Source organism: Dipodomys merriami, unplaced genomic scaffold (genome assembly GCF_024711535.1).
Source record: "Dipodomys merriami isolate MVZ:Mamm:240054 unplaced genomic scaffold, mDipMer1.0.p SCAF_4, whole genome shotgun sequence".
NCBI classification, from domain to species: Eukaryota; Metazoa; Chordata; class Mammalia; order Rodentia; family Heteromyidae; genus Dipodomys; species Dipodomys merriami.
Window position 1 is genome coordinate 28,988,355 of NW_027205603.1, and position 22,734 is coordinate 29,011,088.

The 22,734-nt window shown below is 40.9% G+C and overlaps 1 pseudogene; it reads left to right on the top strand.

The window, feature by feature from the left end:
• LOC138806128 (alpha-ketoglutarate dehydrogenase component 4 pseudogene) lies at window positions 1–278 on the top strand (annotated as a pseudogene).
• The last annotated feature ends 22,456 nt before the right edge of the window (window positions 279–22,734 follow it).

Here is a 22,734-nt window from a genome sequence, read left to right on the forward strand (position 1 = left end):
ATGGGCACCAAGATGGCATCTGCCAGCAGGGTCATACAGGTAGTCAAGCCACATATGTCATTCATATGATTCCCTCCTAAACTCAGTGCATCAGAAGCTTTAAGGGTGTCAGGGCTCTCACTCACTCCTCTTTGGTCCCCCAGCCTGCTAAGGGAAGTAAATCACCAATTCTGATGCATCAGAGTCCACCACACACTGAAACAATGTTAAGAACATCACCTCAGAAATACAGATCTCAAGAAGAAATGAAATTTATCCAACACGGAGGTCCAGGATAATCAATGAAGCTGCTGTTTATCATTGAAGAATTTTTACAACAGAGGACTTCCAAACTGACAAGTACAAAAGGTATATTAAACAACCTTAATAAGTGAAAAATAGGGGGCTGGGAAGGTGGCTCAGTGGTAGAGCGCTTGCCTTGCATGCCTGAGGCCCTGGGTTCGATTCCTCAGCACCACATAAGCAAAAAGAAAAAAGCTGGAAGTGGTGCTGTGGCTCAAGTGGTAGAGTGCTATCCTTGAGCTGAATTGCTGAGGAACAGTGCCAAAGCCCAGAGTTCAGGCCCCATGACCAGAACCCCCCCCCCAAAAAAGTGAAAAATAAATAATATAAATGGATGATAATTTATGTATCTTGGTCAGCTTTCTTTATATACTTTATACTTATTAAAGTATACATTTAAAATGTTAGCCTATTAATTTACTCTTGATTATCAAGTATCACCAGTGATAAACTATTAAAAGCACACATAGCGGACTGGGAAGGTAGCTCAGTGGTAGAGTGCTTGCCTTGCATTCATGAGGCCCTGGGTTTGATTCCTGAGCAGCACATAAGCAGAAAAAGCCAGAAGTGGCGCTATGGCTCAAGTGGTAGAGCACCAGCCTTGAGCTGAAGAGCTGAGGGACAGAGCCCAGGCCCAGAGTTCAGGCCCCATGACCGACAAAAAACAAAACAAAAAAAGCGCAAAACAAAAAAGCACACATAGTTAGTTAAAAAAAAAAAAAAAACAGCCCTTGACATTTATTTAATATGAAACAGTAGGGGGTTTGCACTGCAGAACTGGGTAAGTGCTATTCTGAGCAAGAAAAAGTGAAGCCATACAAAAGACCTCCCTCATTGTGTATTGCTTATTTCCTCACATTGTGGGTCTCCGGGATTGGCTGGCAAATGTGGGGTGAGTCAGGATTGAGCTGCTGATTCCAGGGCCTAGATAAGGAATCTGGTGAGTCCAAAGCTGGGGTGGGGCAAACAACTTCCCATTTTAGCAAGGTTGCTCACAGGATGATGCTCAGCACAGCCCTTGGGCCTGTGCTGCTGCAGCAACATCAGATCTGAACTATAGTACATCATACAGTGTAGACACCCAGACCTCAGGCTGAAAAACCTCAGCTGTCACAGGCTCATCTGCAGATAAAACAATTGGCAGAGCCAGGCAATTGCACCAGTAAACGTTCACCTGTGTATGGAGTCCATCAAAGCAGACTTGAAGAGACGTTCCCCAAAGTGCAACCTTTTAATAGCTGATTGCAGGCACTGCTCCTGTTGCTAGAACCCCAAGATGGGCAGACCAATCACATTCCCATGGGATGACTAGCTAAGGCAATAAGCCAACCACGCTCATCTAAGTGAAAAGAGTAGTGTGAATGAAACACTGCTAGATTTGGTATGCCTGAACAAGATGAAGAAAGGGCAGGTGGCAGCCCTGCTCAGACCTGTGGGAAGAGCACTCCAGGCAGAGGAGACAGTTCATACCCAGAAGCAGGACAGGGCTTGGTGTGAGTGTGAGGTGAGCTGAGGAGAGGTAGGTAGAGTGGGAGACAAAGTTGGAGAAGTAGGCAGGTATACATAGGGGATCTTGGTGGCACAGCAGGTATGGGTGAAGATTTTCCCAGTATGGAAAGCCACTTACAAAGCAAGGGACATGGTCACATTGGCAAGGGACATCATCTGACATACATTTTAAAAGCCTCCTTTGCCTAGGAAGCATATGGAAAATTCAGAAGCAAGAAAGCCAGGTAGTGACTGTAACACACACACACACACACACACACACACACACACACACACACACACACACACACACACACACACACACACACACACACACACACACACACACACACACACACACACACACACACACACACACACAGAGCAGGAGTAGCTGCCAAGATGCTCCATTGCCTGGTGCTCCCCAGAGGAGGCCACTCTTGAACAATGGCTTCTCCTTTTGCAAATAGCACAGTCAGAAGCAGACAACCATTTTAATGAAAATAGATTTATTCCCCCCTCCTGCTTAAATCTTAATTTAATCTTCTAAAATTTGTAAAAGTATTTGGGTGCAGGTGGCACATGCCTATCATTCTAGCTACTCTGGAGGCTGAGACCTGGGGATTGAGATTCAAATCCAGCCCTGACAGCCCTCCGGATGCCATTTTGAAGTATCCAGCAAAATACCATGCTGGAGATGTGACTCAAGCAGTACAGTGCCAGCTGAGAGCTTTGAGGCCCTGAGTTCAAGTTCCAGTGCCAATTAAAAAAAATAACCTGGGAGAGTAAATTCTATGCCCATATGCCTCATATGGGTGAGACTCTGGGGTCCAGTCCCATCATTACAAAAAAGAGAGCAACAAAAAAAAAAATGGTTTCTTTTTTTCTTTTGGTGAGTTGTGGGGCTTAAACTTAAAATCCTGGTGCTGTCCCAGAGCTCTCTTGCTCAAGGCTAGTACTCTACAACTTTGAGCCACAGTGCCACTTCTAGTATTCTGGTGGTTAGTTGGAGATTAAGACTCTCACAGATTTTCCTGCCTGGGCTGGCTTTGAACCTTGATGATTAAATCTCAGCCTCCTGAGTAGCTAGGATTATAGGCATGAGCCACAGTACCCTACTTCAACAAACATTTTAAAAATAATGTTTCAAATGTATTTCTCTTAAGATTGATATTTATATACTAGAAAAACAAGACACCTTCAGGTTTTTTTTTCCCCTGTCTCTTTGATACAACTCATGTGTTGATATATTTCTAAAGTTTTCCTGAGGGGAATTGGCTTAATTGTTTTTCGTTGTATTTTGGTGATACTGGAAATTGAACTCAGGGACTCACATTTAGCTAAGTAGGAGCCCTACCACTTGAACCATGCCTCCAGCCCCCTCTTACCTTGGTGTTTTCCAAAGCAGTGTCTTGTTTCATGCCCAGGACTAGTTGAAGCTGCCATCATCCTACTTGTACTTCCCGGTAATAACAGGAATGGGATGTTGCACCCCAGCCATCCTTCTCCCCTAGGTGGGAGGCAGGCACATGCTACAGCACCTAGCCATTGGTTGAGATGGAGTCTCTGGAACTTTTCTGCCTGACCTGGCCTCAAACTGTGATCCCCTGAGCTCCGCCTCCAAAGTTGCTAGGATTTCAGTTTTGAGTGACTGCATTGGGCATGCCTGTTTTTTAAAAGGCCAGTTTTTTACATTTCAAAACTTTCCTATGAAGAGGCTAAATTCCTTTTAAAAAATTAAACAAATAGTCACTGAATGTGTATTAAACATGAGAAGAAATAAAAGTCATTGGGTTGGTTGGGACACAAGTATTCTAAATTAATTTCTTAGATTTATGCAACTCTGTGGGCCAACGTGAAAGAAATCTCTCTCGTAAAATTATTTATTTCAGTCATTTGTTGGTTGGTTACTGATCTTGATCCTTTACTCATCTCCTATCTCCTAAGACAAAAAAAGGGAATCACTGATTAGCCAACTTAAACATCAAAGGAGGTGATATTCCCCATAAATCAATCCTTCTACTCTCTAAATTGCTTTGTTGAGTCCCAAACTTGTAATTTATCTATTGAACTGCTCATCCCTAATGCCTTAGTTTTGTTCTTAGTTCTTTCTTTTCATGTTTTTTGACTAAGTTACCATCCAACAAGTGGTGCTTGGGAATAAATCAAGAGATGCCACTTGGTGTGGTCCCAGGGACAGGAGAACGCAGGTCAACTAAGACTTGAGGCTCAGCTCCTTGCTTCCTTAGAAAGCATTTCCATTTCTCAAGGAATGAAAGGTCATCAGTCTGCCGTTAGTGATTTCTTTTTTTTAAGCACCATTAATATAATGAGGTCCCGCCCACTCCTCAGCAGACATGAGTATCAATTTCTGCCTAATTTTCTGCCTCTCCTCTCCTTGTTCTGAAGACATTACTAACTGGGGCTATTGATCAGCAGGCTGCCTGTCATTTCCTTGGGCCCAAAAAACAGCAGCTCAGTCACCTCCATGCCCCAGCAAAGACAGAGGTAAAGGGTCAGAGATGAAAGGCGTCTGATTAGGTCTTTGTAGTTAGTCTCCCAGGAAGCACTGAGCTTCTGTTTACACCTGTCCTTGGAGTTTAAGATGGAAAACTTTGACTCCAGTTTCATGCATGGGTATAGATGAAGCAGAACCCTTATCTCCCCCTGGTTTCTGGAAGAGATGGATTGTTTGTTGTGGAGTCAGGTGGCCTTTTTAGGTAAGTCTCTGCTTCCTGGGTCCTTCGTTGGCTACCTGCGGTGCTGGGGCTTCTCATCTGTCACAGGAGCTCTGGGCTTTTAGGCACTGACTGAAGAACACCCAAAGTCAATTTCCTCCAGCAAAGGAATGAGAGTCCTTTTTTTCTCTCTTAAGTTGTGGCGATGACATTGATTTCATTGTTGAACCAGAGCAGAGGGGGTCAAAGGGGGTTCATAAGTCTAAGAGAAAGAATGCCAGGAAAAAAAAGAACATGATTACTCATCTACCTCCATCAATGAGATTCAGGAGATCAAGTGGCCTTGGTTTAGCCCATCCCCCTCATACTCAGTAACTACTCGTTAGAAATAAGGGCATGCTATGTAATTCTGCTGACCCATTGTTAATGTTTTATGCATATCTTCTTCTTTGTAGTCCTAAATCCTGGCTTTAAGTCAGGTACACATTTCTCACCTCTCTTCTTTCCCTCTCCTTGGCTCTAGCAATATCTTTCTCTTAATGCTCCCTCCTTGCCTTCATGTCTTCAGATGTGTGACTAGGAAAATCCTTGCCATGGCAGACAGTGCCTTCATTTTGGTCCCTGTAAACCATGGCTGCTTCTCTAGGGCCAAATTCTCGATCCTCCCCCACCGAGGAGCAAACTAGCTGCAAAGTGGGGTAGCCTGAGTTTTAGGACTCTTCAGCCCAGAACTTAGTGACACAGGCCTCATCTTTTCATTTTTCTGGATTCCATACACACACACACACACACACACACACACACACACGTATGTGCACATGCACACATACACTTGGCATTCAGGACCTCACATTCTTTAGCCTTTTCACTCAAGGCTGGTGCTCTACCACTTGAACCACAACTCCACTTCTGGCCTTTCTTCTGATTAATTGAAGAGTCTGATGGACTTTTCTGCTTGAGTTAAATTCAAGCCAGGATAATCAGATCTCAGCCTCCTGATTAGCTAGTACTACAGGTGTGAGCCACTTACACTCAGCTTCTCTTAAATTTTTTATTCACAGATCCAACTTTCCTGAATATTTTAATCATTAACACCATGTAATCTATGTGGGGAGAAAATTGGTATAAGAAAAAATCCAAAACATATTTCCTTCATGTTTGCCCATATTTTAGCTAGTAACAAACCAAGTTAACATGGCATAAGAACAAAATGTTTTTTACCTATCCCTCCATGTCAACTTAGTGATGTCATAAGAGAAACTGAGTGATTTTCAGGGGTCTATCTGCAAATACTATCTTTACCTTGATAAGTAAGAAATCTAAGCAATGCTTGTTTTAGAGTATTTTTCCATTAACATCAAGCCTAGTTGGTAACCCAGTTTCTGTCATAAAACAATTCACCTAGATCCAAGGATTAAGAGAGCTTTGAAGACAGTGTCAATCAAGATGCTGTCACTTTGTACCCTTTTGCTCTTAAATCCTGTTGAAGGTGGGCTCCATCAAGTTGTCGGGCCATTCTAGATCACTAATTAACAACACTTGAGTATGTGAACCTTGCTTATCCAATGAGCATATGATGAAATTTAAGTTCACTCCATTAGATCCTGCCAGCAGAAGCAAACCCTGCACTTTAGAATTAACCTGCTGTGGTTAGGTTAAGTCAATACAATGTTTATCCCTTGCTTGTTTAATTCTTGTTTGATCTTCACTACAGGTGGGTTTGGGGGTAATTCCTGTGAAGAACTCAAAGCCCAGCAAGGAATATGTTCTCAGGAAAACAAAGAAATAAAAAGAGATACAAATTTTGGAAAACACTGAAAGTGGATCCATCTACCAAAAATAATTCTAGAGCTTAATCTACTTCTCTTGTAATGTAGATAGCATAGATGTATCAAGATTGCCTGGTTATGTTTACCCTCTTGTTTAATTAATTGATTAATTAATTAATTGCTTTTTGCTGTGCTTGGGATGGAATATAGGCCTTTGTACATCCCAGGTAAGCACTCTACTAATCAGTTCTATTCACAGCCCATTTTACCTATTAATTAATTAATTAATTTTTGTGCTGGTACTAGGGCTTGAACTCCGGGCCTGGGTGCTGTCCTTTGACATTTTTGTACAAGTCCACTTCCAGTTTTTTGATGGTTGATTGGAGATGAGTTTCATGGACTTTCCTGCCTGGGCTGCCTTTGAACCACAATCCTCAGATCTCAGCCTCCTAAGTAGCTAGGATTATAAGTGTCAGCCACTGGTGCTCAGCTATCCTCCTATTTAAATAAGGTGAACTAGATGCTTCCTTCAATTGGTTGGTCTTTTAAGTGTTTCTCCAGCCTCCAGGTTGGTCCTTCCAATCTGTACTGCATTTACTGCAGCTCATGCTAGGCACTTATCTCAGAAACTCCCCATGGCAGCTCCTTTTCCTCATCAGGACTTTGCTAAGCCCAGGGCCACCATGCACTTCCATCCTGCAGAGGTTCATGTACTATTATGATCTCTGGTTTCATTTTGGTAACTCCCATCCCCAACTGTGTTCTTTCGGAATCTTGTTGTGGATCCAACAGATTTGTGCTTGTCCATCCCATCAGCTGCCTCTTCTGGGTGAGCAGGCCTGTCTTTCATTCATGGCCATATCTCCTGCATCCCAGAAGCACCTGCTTTCCAACGGGGCTCAGCCAATATTGGTGAAATAAAGGTCCAGGGAATAGAGGTACTACTTCTCTGTCATAGGATTTTTCACCTGTGCTCTCACCTGCTACCAAAGTACTTCAGTGGTAATCTCTCTTACAATAATTTGACTGAATTGATTTTGAGAATCCATGAGTCTGTCTTAAAAGTTTTGTCTTTTTTTCTTAAAGCCCTTTTAGTATAAAATAACATCAAATTTGCCAAAAATTTCTTAGTACAAAAAAACCTTACCTAAATCTCCTAATGTGTTCAGCATTTTGCTACATTACATTTGCTTGTGTGTGTGTGTGTGTGTGAGAGAGAGAGAGAGAGAGACAGACAGACAGACAGACAGACAGACAGACAGACAGACAGACAGAAAAGAGGCATCTATCTATCTATCTATCTATCTATCTATCTATCTATCTATCTATCTATCTATCATCTCTAAACCTATAAATTTGCTTTTCTTGAAGAATTTGAACATTGGTACTCTCACACTCATCTGTATTTTCTACAAATAAGAATGTTCTCTTACAAATTAGCTATTACATTCAGGAAATGTAAGGTTGACTCAGTACTTCTATCTAATATGTGGTTCATCTTCTAATTTGTTGGTTATTATTGCATTATAGCAATTTATTTCTGGACTAGGATGCAGTCCAGGATCACGTTGTGTTTAGTTGATGTGTACTGTGAATCTTCTAAAAGCTGGAGAACACTTTCTAGTCTTTGTCTTTTTACCAGGAACACCTTTGAAGAACACCAGCCAGTTACAATGTCTTTCAAACGGAATGTTTCCTTTGTTATTCCCAGTTTCAGGCTGGTTGTTTTTTGTTTTTGTTTTTGTTTTTTTTTATTTGCCAGAAACCTGCACCTGTAATATTAGGTCTTCTCAAGAGATTCTGTTTATCCATTTACCTCTTATTTCTTTTGAGTAAAATGTTATTATCTTTCTGTCTTAATTACTTGTCACTCCATTGGGAGATACTTTGAGACTATTCTATCTTCATTAAACTTCCTAACCAAAACTTTCACTTATTCAGGATTCCTGACCAAATCAGGATAGTTTACTAGGATAGTTACAAATGTACATTCCAAAAGCCTTATCTTTTTTCCTATATTTGTGAGCTTTCTACGCAAGGAAAGACATCCTCTTCTCCCCTTTCTTATTTGTTTTTTTACTTCCTCCTGTGCCTGCTTCTCTATTCCTTGTCCCTTCCTCCTCTCTTCTCTCTTTCTTTTCTGTCTTCCTTCCCTTCCTCCTTGCCAGTTATCCATACAGACTCATGGGATCTTATTTGATTCAGTAGGTTACAATCTATTGCTTCTTTTTTAAAAAAAGTTGATATTGCACTTGTTGAAGACTAAGAGTCTTGTAATGTATTTTTGTGTTATGTAGCATATATTCTTTTGTTTTCTCTAAGATTGAATATTTCAAGGAGAATATATATATATATATAGTTTAAATAAATCCTAGAATACAAATAAAATTTTTATAGTTGTAATCATGATGTTGCTTACCTACAATCCCAACTATGCAGGAGACATATGCAGGAGGTTCATGGTCTGATGCCAGTCTGGGTAAAGCATGGGACCCCATCTAAAAACAAACAAACAACAAACCTAACTAAAACTGAAAAGATTGAAGAATATGCCTCAATTGGTACAGTGCTTGTCTAGGAAATATCATGAAGCTCTGAGTTCACTGCTTAGTATCACCAAAAACATTTTTAAAGACTCACTTGGAAAATTATTAGTATTCCAATGTGGGTTTATATAGTAATTGCATTCCTCCAAATGTACATACATTATAGATGCACATCCACTTTAACCAGATGTGTCTTGTAACAAGAAGCTTAATATCAAAAGAAGGAAATGAGATGGTGGTTAAAAGCTTGTTCTTCAGCTCAACACCCAAACAGATCAACAAAATACAGCTTAAAATAATATGGAAGGAAGTAGTCTCAAAAATAAACAAGCCTGACTGTGTTTCAAGGGATCATCAACTAAAACAGCAATTGGATACCCAGACATAATGAGGTAAACAATCAAGATATTACAGAAGTGACATCATTTTAATCAATTAATTAATGAATGAATTAATAGGTGCTGGTCTTGGAGCTTGAACTCAAGGTCTGGGCATGGTTCCTGAGATTCTTTTTGCTCAAGGCCAGCATTCTACTACCTGAGCCATAGTGCCACTTCGGATCTTTTCTGAGTAGTTTATTAGAGTCTCATGGCCTTTCCTGCCTGGGCTGGCTTTGAACTGTGATCCTCAGATCTCAGCCTCCTGAGTAGCTAGGATTACAGGTGTGAGCCACCAGTGCCCAGCTTTATTATTATATTTTTGCCTGTAGTATTGAATAGCAAACCTAGGACTTTGTACATGTTGGGTAACCATTGAGTTACAAGCCCAGATTGAAGACTTCCTTTCTTGAGCATTTGTTCAGCTAATAGTTACTGATCTTCACAAGGAGTCAGACCCTTCTCTGGTTCTAAGGAGGTATTCATGGCTGAAAAAAGAAAGCAAATGCCTGCAATATCCACCTAGAGGAAAGGCCTACTCTCCACAAAGGAAACGAGAGGAGGCAGGGATGCTCAGGAGGCATCTTACCACTAGAGGGCCTCTGGGAAGTGCTGCCATGAAATGAATCCTGGTGAGACGGACCAGAGCTGGGGAGCTAGGGCTGAGCACCCAGCCTGGAGTTCAGTGAATGTGGAGAATGGTGGAAAATGGTGGAGTGCCTGCTGTAAGCAAGAAAGACAGTCCAGTCTAGTAAAAGTGACCTTGGAAGCTGAGGTACAGGAACAAAGTGCAGGGGAGGATGGACTGGCTGGAATGTGGGTACATTTGTTGGTGGTACATTATAAGTGGGTTTTATCATGATCTTTATATATATATATATATATATATATATATATATAATAACATTATATTTGGATTCCATGCTTACTTTGTGTCACACTGAATCAGTTTTATGCAGAAGAATGAAGAGGACTGACTGAGAAGGAGGACACTAAAAGTATGGGTTCTAGGAGGATGGCTTGGTGGTAGAATGTTTTCTTAAGCATATGTGATCTCTAAACAAATAATAACTTAGGGCATTGTTATGCATTCAATGAAGTAATAATAGGTAAATAATGATTATTGTACTATCAGTAACAAAAATATTACTCTGAGCCGGGCGCTGGTGGCTCACGCCTGTAATCCTAGCTACTCAGGAGGCTGAGATCTGAGGATCTCGGTTCAAAGCCAGCCCGGGCAAGAAAGACCGTGAGACTCCTATCTCCAGTAAACCACCAGAAAACCGGAAGTGGCGCTGTAGCTCAAGTGGTAGAGCGCTTGCCTTGAGCTGAAGAGCTGAGGGAGAGCGCCCAGGCCCAGAGTTCAAGCCCCACGACTGACAAAAAAAAAAAAAAATATTACTCTGAACAAAATGTGGTATGTCCATACAGTGGAATATTATTTTACCATTAAAAAAGAGGAAATGCTTCAGGCTTCAACTTACATGAACATTGAAGACATTTGGCTAAATAAAATAAAACACTTTAATCACTTCCATATTGGTGACTATTGCAAATCACACCATAAATGTGTAAATACTGAGTTCCAGATTTCATTTCTGTTGTGTAAAGACTCAGAAGTAAAATTGGGTAATGGCAATTTTACGTCAATTTTTGTGTTTATTTACTCCTTATCGTATTTATTTACTTGACCTAAATGAACTTTTGATTTCTTTGCTCCTCTGAACTAGAAATTTGTGTTACATATGGCAAATGACTAACAAATAGTATTAATAATGATTATAAATAGAACAGACATGTATACAGAGTTATATGTGTTACAAACTGTTTTACTGAAAGGGTTTTTTAAAATGACATATTATAATTCAGCTTTACTATCCTTTATCTAGCAAGAACTGTGCTCAATGATTGTCCCAATTCATTGCCGTTTTAGGGAGGTGCTGTCATTCATTCCAGCTTTCATTCATATATACAAATGTACCAAGAGATGAACTAACTTACCCAAAGTCTCATAGCTAGTATATATTACAGTGGCAAAGCCTATCTTCTGAGCCAGGTGGTTTGAGCCAACAGCCTGCAAGCATACTCAAAATTTCCAAAGCTCATCCATGCTATACCACCTTCTAGACATATTATGTAAAAGACAAGTAATACAACATACTAAGTAATACAACATACAACATACTCTGCTAAGACCAATCAATCAACTTGTGCTTATGGAAAGTTCTTTATTAGAACAGACAATATTTGGCCTCTGAACTCTATTTTGTTTTTGTTTTTGCTGGTTTTAGGGCCTAAGCACTGTTCCTGAGCTTCTTTTTGCTCAACGCTAGTGATCTACTACTAGAGCCACAGCTCCTCTTGTGATCTTTTCTGAGTAGTTTATTGGAGATAAGAATCTCACAGACTTTCCAGCCCAGGCTGGCTTCAAACTGTGATCCTCATATCTTAGCCTGCCAAGTAGCTAGGATTATAGGTGTGAGCCACTGGTGCCTGGCTTGAACTCTATCTTGTCCACACTTTTCCATACTGTACCTCTTTCTTCAAGTTAAAATTTCAAAAGGAACTTGCCTTTAGTATTGCTAGTTATGAGACAAGCACATCTATGTTATATTGTAGCCTTTGGGTTTGGCATCAATTTTTTGGCATTAATTTTTTGCATCATTAGAATGCATTTCCACTAACCACGCCTAGGTATGATGACTTGCACTTTCTTATAATCAGAAGTAATTTCATCACAAATTAATACTCTGGTATCCTGGAAAGCTGCACATTCCTGAGAGAAGCGAGCAATGCCCCCAGGTGTGCCAAATTCAGTGCCTATTCCATTTATATTTTGAAACACTATTTACCCCATATTGAAAGGAGAATAAGACAGATATCTGGCTATTGAATCCAGAAAACTATACTAGATTATTGGGTTTTCTTTCTTCAGCAGCAAATGATCCCTACCTGTTTCAGATGTACAATAATAATGGGGAAGTTTTCTAACCCATACTTTGGACACTTCTGGCATTTTCCAGAAGGCTTGTCTTGGTTCTTCTTGTACATTTCTGCTTCTTGACCTCTTTATTGATTATCTCATCTCTCTTCCTCTCTTCTTTACTTACAGCGCAGAGGTAATATGCAGACTCAGAAGAATGAGTAAGCAACAGTATATTTAATCTTAAACTCTTCTGAAGAAATTAAAATGTCCCTATATTCCTCCAAGAGATGGTAGGGAGCATAATGAAGGCAAGAAATAACTCTCCAGGCAGTAAAAAGCTGCTATGAGCTGGCTGAAAGGTGTAAGATGCGGAGTCTGGAGGTCATGGCCATTCAGAGTCATCATTGCACCTGTCATCATTGCATGTTACAATGTTTGTTTTGCACTATTGATGCAGGGGGATGAGCAGTTCTACACCTTTGCTGTATACAATCTACCATTTCCTCTCTCCTGCACAGGCAAATATTTACCAGCTCAGCCAACTTCCAGCTAGATCTGTATTAAGTAGGCAAATGATGATGCACGACCAAATCAACCTGGGGTCAGCCTGAAGGGGCAGCCAACAGCAGAGAAGGGGAGAGGGGGGTTAACTCTTTGGGACTCCAAGATTTTTCAAACAGGTGTTGAAATGGCCTTGTCAGCTGGTCCCCTGAGCATTCAGGCTGGAAAACAAGCTTGGTTGGGATAGGTTTGCAGTCTCTGAGGAAAGAAGGAAAAAGATGAACGAGAGGAAGCAAGAGGAAGAGGAAGGAGAAGAGAAGGGGGGAAGAGGAGAGGAGGTAGAGGAGGAGCAGAGGAGAAAGGGAAAGAAGGCTCTACTTGGGTGAGTGGCTGAGAGGTAGATGAATGAATTTCCCATCCTGATATTCCTATCCTGGGGTTGGAATTTGTACAACTGATCTAAACTATAACATGGAAATATCAGGAAGCTACAGAAAGAATAACAATCCTAATATATTAAAGTTTTAGATCATTCTGGGAAGCATAAAAATATACCGCTTAATAAAGGTCTAGGATACATATGAAGCCCAGAGGTAGTGAAGATGCGCTCTCAAAAACTAGGAATCAAAGCTGGGTGCCAGTAGCTTACTTCTGTAATCCTAGCTACTCAAGAGGCTCAGATCTGATGATTGAAGTCTGAAGTCAGCCCGGGCAGAAAACTCAAAAAGAGATTCTTTTCTCCAATTAATTTTCTCCAGCAATTCCAATTCTTTTTCTCCAGCAAAAACCTGGAAATGGAGGTGTAGTTCGGATTGTAGAGCACCATCCTTGAGCGAAAAAGCTTAGGAATAATGCCTTGGCCCTGAGTTCAGACTCCGATACTGGCACACACACACACACACACACACACACACACACACACACACACACACACACACACACACACACACACACAGACACAGGAATCAAATAAAATATGTATTGACTCACACACTAAGGACAATCTTTCATTTTTAACCCCTACATCAATCATGAAAAAATGATATTTTTCTTTGATCTTCATTGGATAAGAGGAGATATCAAAGCCAGGAAGGATCAAGACCTGCCTGAGTCCACATGACAGTGAACAACAGAGCCAGGCATCTTTTATTGTTGTGACCTCAAAATCCTATCCAAATTCCCTTACAGAATCTTTACTGCCACTGAAACTTAGGGAGCCACACATGTGGGTCTAGAGCAAATCTAAAAGCAAATAGTACCAGTCTGGTGAGCTTGGGGAGATGTCAGGTGGGCAAGGGAAGGCAGCCGGGCTGACTTCCCCAGCCCCAGTGCTGGGAGCAGATTTCACCTCATTGTTCTGCTTTATTACACAGGCTCACTGTCTATCATAGACGGAAATGAAATTGGTCTGGAATGGTTTCCTCTTCCCACAGTCTTCTTGGCTGTGTACCGTGACTTTAAAATATAATATCCTTACAGATAGGGAAATTAAGGTGGTCTATCCTTTTAATGACCAGTTTTTTTTTTCTATTTTAACTTGAGAGACAATGCATTTGTATTTCGCAGTCTTTTAAGACTTCCTTCACATCCTACTGTCTAAAAAAAATGTGACTTAATTTCCCTGGGCACCCAACCACATATCCATGTCTCCACATTGTCTGAACACTGGGAGCCTGACTTTCCTTCTTCTCCTCAAAAGGCTCTGAGTTGACTCATTCCAGCTCAATATTTATTTTTTAAAATTGTATTCTTACTTTTAATTGACATATAGTAATTGTACATATTTGTGGGACATAATGTGACACATGCAGAGAACATGTAATAATCTAATCAGACTACCGGGCATTTCTTTGTGTTGGGACCATTCAAAATCCTTTCTCTTATGCCAAAGTGTGGTTCAAGTGGTATAGTATCTGACTATGAACTTGAGCAAGCCATAAGTTCAAACCACTAAAATTCTTCTCTTCTAGTGTCTCATGGTTCACAAAGTTGGGTAAGAAGTACGGGGCCCAGTCTTCTTTCGGGCATGTAGCCTACTCTTGCTCTGTTTCTGACTGGGTTCTAGAATTCCTAAATTATATTTCTCCTCAAAGGTGCATCTGGGCATTTTTGTTTTTTTTTTTATGACTTAGAAATCACATGCTACTTTTTTTATATACTATTTTTTTTCTTGATTTCTCTGGAGCCCAGTGGGTTGTGTCACTGTCTTTCTCAGTGAACTCAGAAATGCGTATTGAGCCAGGTGCTGGAATCCCAATTATTCAAGAGGCTGAGACCTGAGGACTGTGGGTTCACAGCCAGTGGGGAAGGAAAATAAGTAAAAAACAAAACAAAACAACAACTACAACATTTATCTCCAATTAACCACCAAAAAGCTGGAAGTGGAGGTATGGTTCAAGTGGTAGAATACCAACTTTGAGTTTGGGAAAAGTTAAGGGGAAGTGCTCAGGCCCTGAGTTCAAGCCCCACTACTGCACAATAAATAAATTTTAAAAGCTGGTGGCTCACACCTGTAATCTTAGCTACTCAGGAGGCTGAGATCTGAGATTCATGGTTCAAAGCCAGCCCGGGCAGGAAAGTCTTTGAGACTCTTATCTCCAATAACCTACTAGAAAACCGGAAATGGCGCTGTGGCTCAAGCAGTAGAGCGTTTGCTTTGAGCTAAAGAGTGTAGAGACAGAGCCCAAGCCCAGAGTTCAAGCCCTATGACTGACCAAAAAAAAAAAAAAGCTGGGCGCTGGTGGCTCACACCTGTAATCTTAGCTGTTCAGGAGGCTGAGATATGAGGATCACAGTTCAGAGCCAGCTTAAAAGTCTGTGACACTCTTATTGCCAATTAACCACCAGACAACCAGAAGTGGAGCTGTGGCTCAAAGTGGCAGAGTGTTAGCCTTAAGCAAAAGAGCTCAGGGATAGCACCTAGGCCCTGAGTTCTAGCCTCCTATCTGACAAAACAATAAAAATAAAAATAAATACATAAAAATAGATAAAGTACAGAAGTGTATTGAAAATCCTTCCCGTTTTTCTTATCAGACTTGATCCCTCTTCTGCTCATGGCTAAATCATGTTGCAAAGTGCTTTGCTCTGCTTGTGGCCACTGTGCTCATTTTCCTCAGCACCAAAAGTGTCTTCTTCAAATGATTATTTTCTCTACTTATAAAGGAATTGTTAGAAACGATAGCATGCATTATTTGATTTAATCTCCAATAATCATTGAAGTCAGCACTCTCACCCTCTGATTCCTTTTGTATGATGAGGAAATGAGAATTTTAAACACCTCAAATGACTGGCCCTTGTGGTTTGGCTGTCAGGCAGCAACCTGGGGCTGGAGCTCACACCCACCTGTAGGATCATGGATTCTGTGAACCCACTCATGAATGTTCCCCGTCTTTGATTTGTTTCCATCTTAAATCCTTTTTTGCCTATAATCAAGAAACCAACATGAATTATTATTCTACCCCTCCTTAGTAAAAATCATTTAGAAAAGTTACTGTCTTGGAAAAAATATTTGCTTCTTCTTAAGTGGCCATTCCTTCTCACCCTTACATACCTTCAGCATCTGCCCCCCTCACTGGTACTGGTGAACTTTTGAGCAGAATTTTTACATTGTCAACTGGTGGAAGTTTTAAGGGGGAAAGTGTCAACATAAATTTGGAATTTCCTGACTTCTGCAGATTTGAGTTATAATCTTGACCTGACTAGAAAGGAAATCTCTTTTTTTTAAAGTATATATTTTCGAGTGTTTTATTGTGGAAATGTCCTCCAAACATTTTCATCCCATTTTCCCAGAGAAACCTGACAGCTGGGTGGGGAGGGAGGAGGAGAGAACAAAACCCGATGGCCACATCCTTGAACTCCTTTGTGTGTTTAGAACAATGTCTAGTTAAAAATCAAACAATATTCCGGCTAAGTCTGTCTAAAATCGTCCTTGGTGAGGGCTCGGGCGTGGTGGTGGTCTGTGGAAGAAGAGCGTTGGTAGAAGGAAGGCAAGCTGGCCCGGTGGAACAGTGGACAAGGGCGGGCACAGTGCTGCACCCCAAGGTAGCAGGACTCCAGATATTCTTATCTTTCCAATAATCCTGTCATCAGCTACTTCATGCCTGGGACTTCAAGACCCCATCTGCACCAGGCGGAAAACAAAAGCCCGGGCAAGAGCTGGGGGGTGGCTTCAGCTCATAAAGGAGAAGTCATGAAGTCTGGCTCTCTGGCCAGATTTCCTCTGGAAGGTGAGGCGTGGCCGGCCCTGTGTGTGTGCAGCGCCTGGGAGGGGACGCACCCACCCCCTGCCTTCAGACGGCAGGACCTCAGCCTGGCCTGCCGCCAAGGAGCCAGACGCCAGGCCCCGGCTCTCAGCAGTGGGAGCGGTCGCTGGCGCGGAGCTGGGGATACAATGGTTATTATCTCAAGCCAACCTCAGCGGCAGAACCGCGCGGGGCTTCCTGTCCTTGCCTGCAGGCACAAACTGTCCAACCACTTTCGGACACACTCGGCCCGCTGGGCGGCCAGGCTCCTGGACTGATTTCTATAGCCACTTCTTCCTTGGGAACTGCAGACGCTGCAGTGCCCTAATCCATTGTGTTTTTATCCCCTCTGGAAGGACCCTCGTCGTCCTGAGTCACCGGGAGAAAGAAAGGCATGAACTCCCAAACACTTCATGTAATGTGGGCCTGGAGAGGGAGCAGAGAGTTAGCATCACACAAACCCAGGACTCTTTTCTCTGTCTCTGTCTGTCTGTCTGTCTGTCTGTCTGTCTGTCTGTCTGTCTGTCTGTCTGTCTGTCTGTCTGTCTATCTGTCTCTTTCTCTTTCTCTCTCTCTCTCTCTCTCTCTCTCTCTCTCTCTCTCTCTCTCTCTCTCTCTCTCTCTCTTTCTCTCTTCCTGTTCCTTTTCTCTCTCCCTCCTTGCTCCATCTCAGACGGGATCTAGTTTTGCTGCTCAGACATACCTAAAACTTTTGATCCTCCTGCCTCAACCTCCCACTGAAGGGCCTCACTTTCACACTTTTGAATCCTTTGTCTGTTTTTGACTTAGGAAAGCAAGAAGCTTGCAATAGAGAGGAAAAATCGGGAGAGAGAAAGCTGGCTGTTAATCTCTAGGAATCTACTTTCAGAATATATACACACATATACACATATACATATATATACATATGTGCGTATGTGCATATGCATATGTGCATATGCATGTGCATTGCCTGCATGTGTTTATATATATGCATATGTTTAATTTTTTGTGTACGTAGTATGTGGGATAGAACCAAGTGTCTAATGCTTTCTAGGCGAGCACTGTACCACACAGCTTCATTATAGCCCACTTCAGTATATTTTAACAGAATTTGGTTTACATTTGTGCTCTTTCCAAATACAACCACTGGGTGAAACTATACAATTTTTGTAAAGCCATTTAATTCTGGTGCTACCAGTGTGTCAAAAAGGATAAGAGACTAGGGAAGAGGCTCTTTTTAAACATATGCATATACAGTTGATGTTCTTGGCCTTGGAATATTTCCATTAGGTTTTTAAGCATCTAGCCAAGTCTTTCAAATGACATGCCTATACTAGAGAGTTTACAACTTTTAACAACCTGCTCCCAGAAGTCAAGAGTTTAATCCAACAGTTACCAGAAATGTTCTTAAACTTTGTGCTTCTGGGTCAGGAAGCTTTGGGCATGGTTTTGGCCACAGGCAGTGCAAGTGTAAGTATGGTTAGGACAGCTGGCTCCAAGGAGCTCTCTAGGCTGAGATATCTGCTGAGTGTTAGAGAGAGAATTCCTGACAGGACAATGGGAACTGAATTTTCAATAGGGCTAGATGAGAACTGCTCCAAAAAAACCATGGTGACATGTGCCTGAATTCCCAGCTAAAGGAGGCTTAGGTAGGAAAATCACTTGAGTCTAGGAGTTTGAGGCAAGCCTGGGTTTAGTGGGAGAACATTTGCCCAGCACAAGCAAGCATAAACACAAGCAAGGTTTGGACCTGAGAATCACAAAAAATAAACAAGTAACCATGGATGTACCTAAATTGATTCATACTCTCACACTTAAACATAAGGATCCCTTCTGATCCTTTCTTTAGTGAAAGCAAGCCTGAGTTTTTCCTTCTGTTCATCAACAAACATTTCACAGTCAGCCCTCTGCTACATGCTGTTCTAGGCTTTTACCTTAGGCTTTCATTAGGCGGGGGCCTAGAAAAGATAGTTTTCTGTATGTTTTCAACTATGAAATATTTCAAATGTACAGAAAACTATAAAAAGTTGATATGGTAAATGCTTACATATGTGTTTCCTAAATTTGAGCATGTTCTGGTATTTGTAGAAACCCTTGAGGCCTGTGGGCCCCTCTCCAGCCTTTCTTCAAAGAAGTGATTGCTATCATGCTTTGGTATTTATCCATTATCTGCCTAGAGGTGGGATATACTTCAAGTTCACTCTACACAGGATTTTCAATGTTCAGAGACTGCTTTTGCCCATAAGTTTCCAAATGTGGTTTGTTTGTTTTTTTATTCAATAGGTACCGTTATTTTGCCTGTTTTATTTTATTTTATTTATTGTCTATTTATTTATTTTTGTTGACCATGGGTTAGAATTCAGGCCCTGAGAGCTCTCCCTAAGCTTTTCTGCTGAAGGCTAGTACTCTACCACTTTGAGCCACAGCTCCACTCCCAGTTTTCTGGGGGTTAATTGGAGATGAGTCTCACAGACTTCTCTGTACAGGCTGGCTTTGAACCAAGATCCTCAGCTCAGCCTCCCGAGTAGCTAGGATTACAGATGTGAGCCATTATTGCTGGGTTCCTGCTGGGTTTTCAATCGTGACAATGAAGGGAAGGTGGGGAATACAGGTGGGTGGGGACAGAACCCAGGGCCTTGTGCATGCTAGGCAAGTGCTGTACCACAGAGCTGCACCCCTAGCCCTTGTGTGTGTGTGTGTGTGTGTGTGTGTGTGTGTGTGTGTATTGAAATAGGGTCTTGCTATGTAGCTCGTGCTAACCTGACATTTGAGTTACTCCTGTCTCTTTTAAGTGCCAAGATTATTTGCATGCTTTTAAAATTGAATATAAGTCATATCTCTTGTAAGTTTTAATGAGGTACAATGCACATGCCATTGAATTCATATCCTTCAATTACACAATTCAGGGATTTTATTATATTAACAGAGTTGTCCAAAGATTACCACAACTTTGGAATATTTTCACTATCACTCCCTACTTGTGCTCCTGCCTGTATTGGTTAAAAGCCTCTCTTCTTTCCCTCTTACACCCCATTACCCCAGACTCAGACATCCTCTACTCTGCTTTTGTCTCTAGACAACTGTACAGTCTGATCACTTCATATAAGCAAAATAATACATATGCAACCTGGGTCTGGCTTTTTTCATTTAATAAAGTAGTTTTTCATAATTTACTCATGATGTAGTACACTGATATTTTATTCCTTTTTTTGTTGCCAAATAATATTCCATACTGTAGGAAAATTGCATTTTATATAAATTTAAACTTATTTTTCATCCTTTAATGGATATTTGGGTTGTTTCTGTAGTTTGGCCATTATGAACAATGCTAAAGTTAGTATTTCTATATGAATGTGTGTATGTGAACATATGTTTTGATCTTGGGGTATGTATCTAGAGGAAAGATTTCTGGGCTGTAGAATAACTCTGTATTTAAACTTTAGAGGACCTGCTAGGTTATTTTCCAAAACAGTATATCATTTATAATCCTACCAGCCATGTATGGGTACTCTGATGCATCTACATCCTTACTCACACTTGTTATGTGGATCTGTTTTTTCCATCACTGGGGCTTGAACTCAGGACTTCCCATTTGTATGCCTTGATCATTCAGCTAGTTCTCCACCACTTGAGCCATGCCTCCAGCTTGGTTGTTGGTTATTTTGGAGATTATGTCTGAAGCACTTTTCTGCCTAGGTTGGCTTTGAACTGTGATCCTCTGGATCTTAGACTCCCACCAGCACTTGGCTTTTCAGTCTTATTGCAACACTTTTTTTGAATAGTATAAAGTTCTAGACTTTATTGATATACGCTCAATTTGTTAGTGTAAACTGAATCTTTAGCCCCTGAAGTTCTGTATAAGTGGAATATATTCCCTTTTCCAGTTTCTGTCCTCAGTCTCCATTTAGTCTAGTTGCTAATAATCCAATTACTTTAGCCCTTCCTTATTTGCAAAGTCACAATGAAGTATTGTTAAAATAGTTCTAAGTCAGAAAGACTGAAAATGACAAATGCTGAGGAGGATGTGGAGAGACCTTATTTAAAATAGTATGGGAGAGTCCTTAGAAAACTAAAAATAAGTCAGTCCTATAACCCAGCAGGCCCATTTCTGAGTATCCAAAGGAAATTAAATCAGCACATCAAAGAGATAATCTGCAATAAACCTGGGAATGCATGAAATACTGCAACCAGCACTATTCACAATAGCAAGACATATTTCTCTCTCTCTCTTTTAATTTAATTCCAAAGATAGAATCCATGACCTTGTGTATCTAAGCCCATGCTCTTACCACTGAGCCACACCCTTGTCTGTTGAGCCCATGTATGGAATCAACTGAGTCATTCATTGAGGCATGAACGGATAAAGAATTGTGGTACACTATACGATAGCATGTTGCTCAGCCATAATAAAGGATGAATCTGGTCATTTGTGATAAACATGAGTGGAACTAGAGATCTTAATGTTAAGTTACACATGCCAGGAACAGAAAAACAAATTCCACAAGATTTCACTTGTGAGTGGAATCTATAGAAGCTGAGCTCATAGAACTAATGAGCAGATATGTAGTTACTAGAGGCCAGGTAGATGAGAGAGAGACAGAGACAGAGACAGAAACAGACAGAGACAGAGACAGAGACAGACAGAGACAGAGACAGACAGACAGACAGACAGACAGACAGACAGACAGACAGACAGAGACAGAGAAAGAGAGAAAGACAGAGACAAGGAGACAGACACAGGAGAAGGGACAGGAGGTTTCTAAATGGGAACAAAGTTAGTTGTAGCCAAGTAGAAGAAAGTGCTGGTGTTTTGTTCCAAAGGGGGTGATTATAATTTAAAATATCATTAACAATATCTGTACAATCTAATCTCTTTTCTAGGATTTAGAATGTTCTCATTGTAAAGAAATGATAAATGTTAGAGATTATAGGAAAGTGTTTTGAACCAAAACATCAGACTATACCTATAAAAATACACAATTATCTGTAATAAAAATTGTTAAAACCCCTTTTCTATACCGTATGTATAATGGGTACATAGTTTGGTAAAACTTTCAAAATTAATTCCATTGTCATGGCAATATTAAATAATATGTCACTGTGTTTCTGTCACACATTATTAGCAGAGTGTAATTCACCAAATACTTCTATTCTAGATTCTCACCAATTACACTTAAACCAGTATTTTATAGTATTTAGGGAAGGAGGAAATTTTTAATGTAAGTAATATATTACCCCAATTCTGGGTAAAATTTCATTCAAAAGCTTCCAATTAAATTGTGAAATCACTAAAATTTCAATGGATGGTATTTTTTCAGCCCAATTTCTCATGAATATCAATCTGTTGTTTTCATGTGTATAATTACTGGGTAAAACAAGCAAAAATCTAGCAACAAAGTGAAGAATTGTCTCACAGGAAAGGCTTTATAAAGTTTGTAGCTCTTTCATCTACATGAAATACTCTCACAGAACTTTTTTTTCGGGGGGGGAGGGGTCTGGTCGTGGGTCTTGAACTCTGGGCCTGGGCGCTGTCCCTCAGCTCTTCAGCTCAAGGCTAGTGCTCTACCACTTGAGCCACAGCGCCACTTCTGGCTTTTTTTTTTCCTAATGTGGTGCTGAGGAATCGAACTCAGGGCCTCATGCATGCAAGGCAAGCACTCTACCACTGAGCCACCTTCCCAGCCCTCTCACAGAACTTTAAAAGCATTGTGCTCAGCTTTTCACATACATACATTCAACCATTAACTCCTGACCAGAAAACTGAGAGGCAAACATTATCTCTCTCTGTCTTCCAGAATCTTCCACAGATAGAGGGGGTGATACCAGTTCAGATTTGAAAATAACTAGAGTCTTTGACTATCGTCCTTCGGCAAGTTCTCAAAAACAAGCTAAGAAAGTCCAGGCATTAAATACAATTTTCCAGGCACAGAGCACTCTCCTTCCG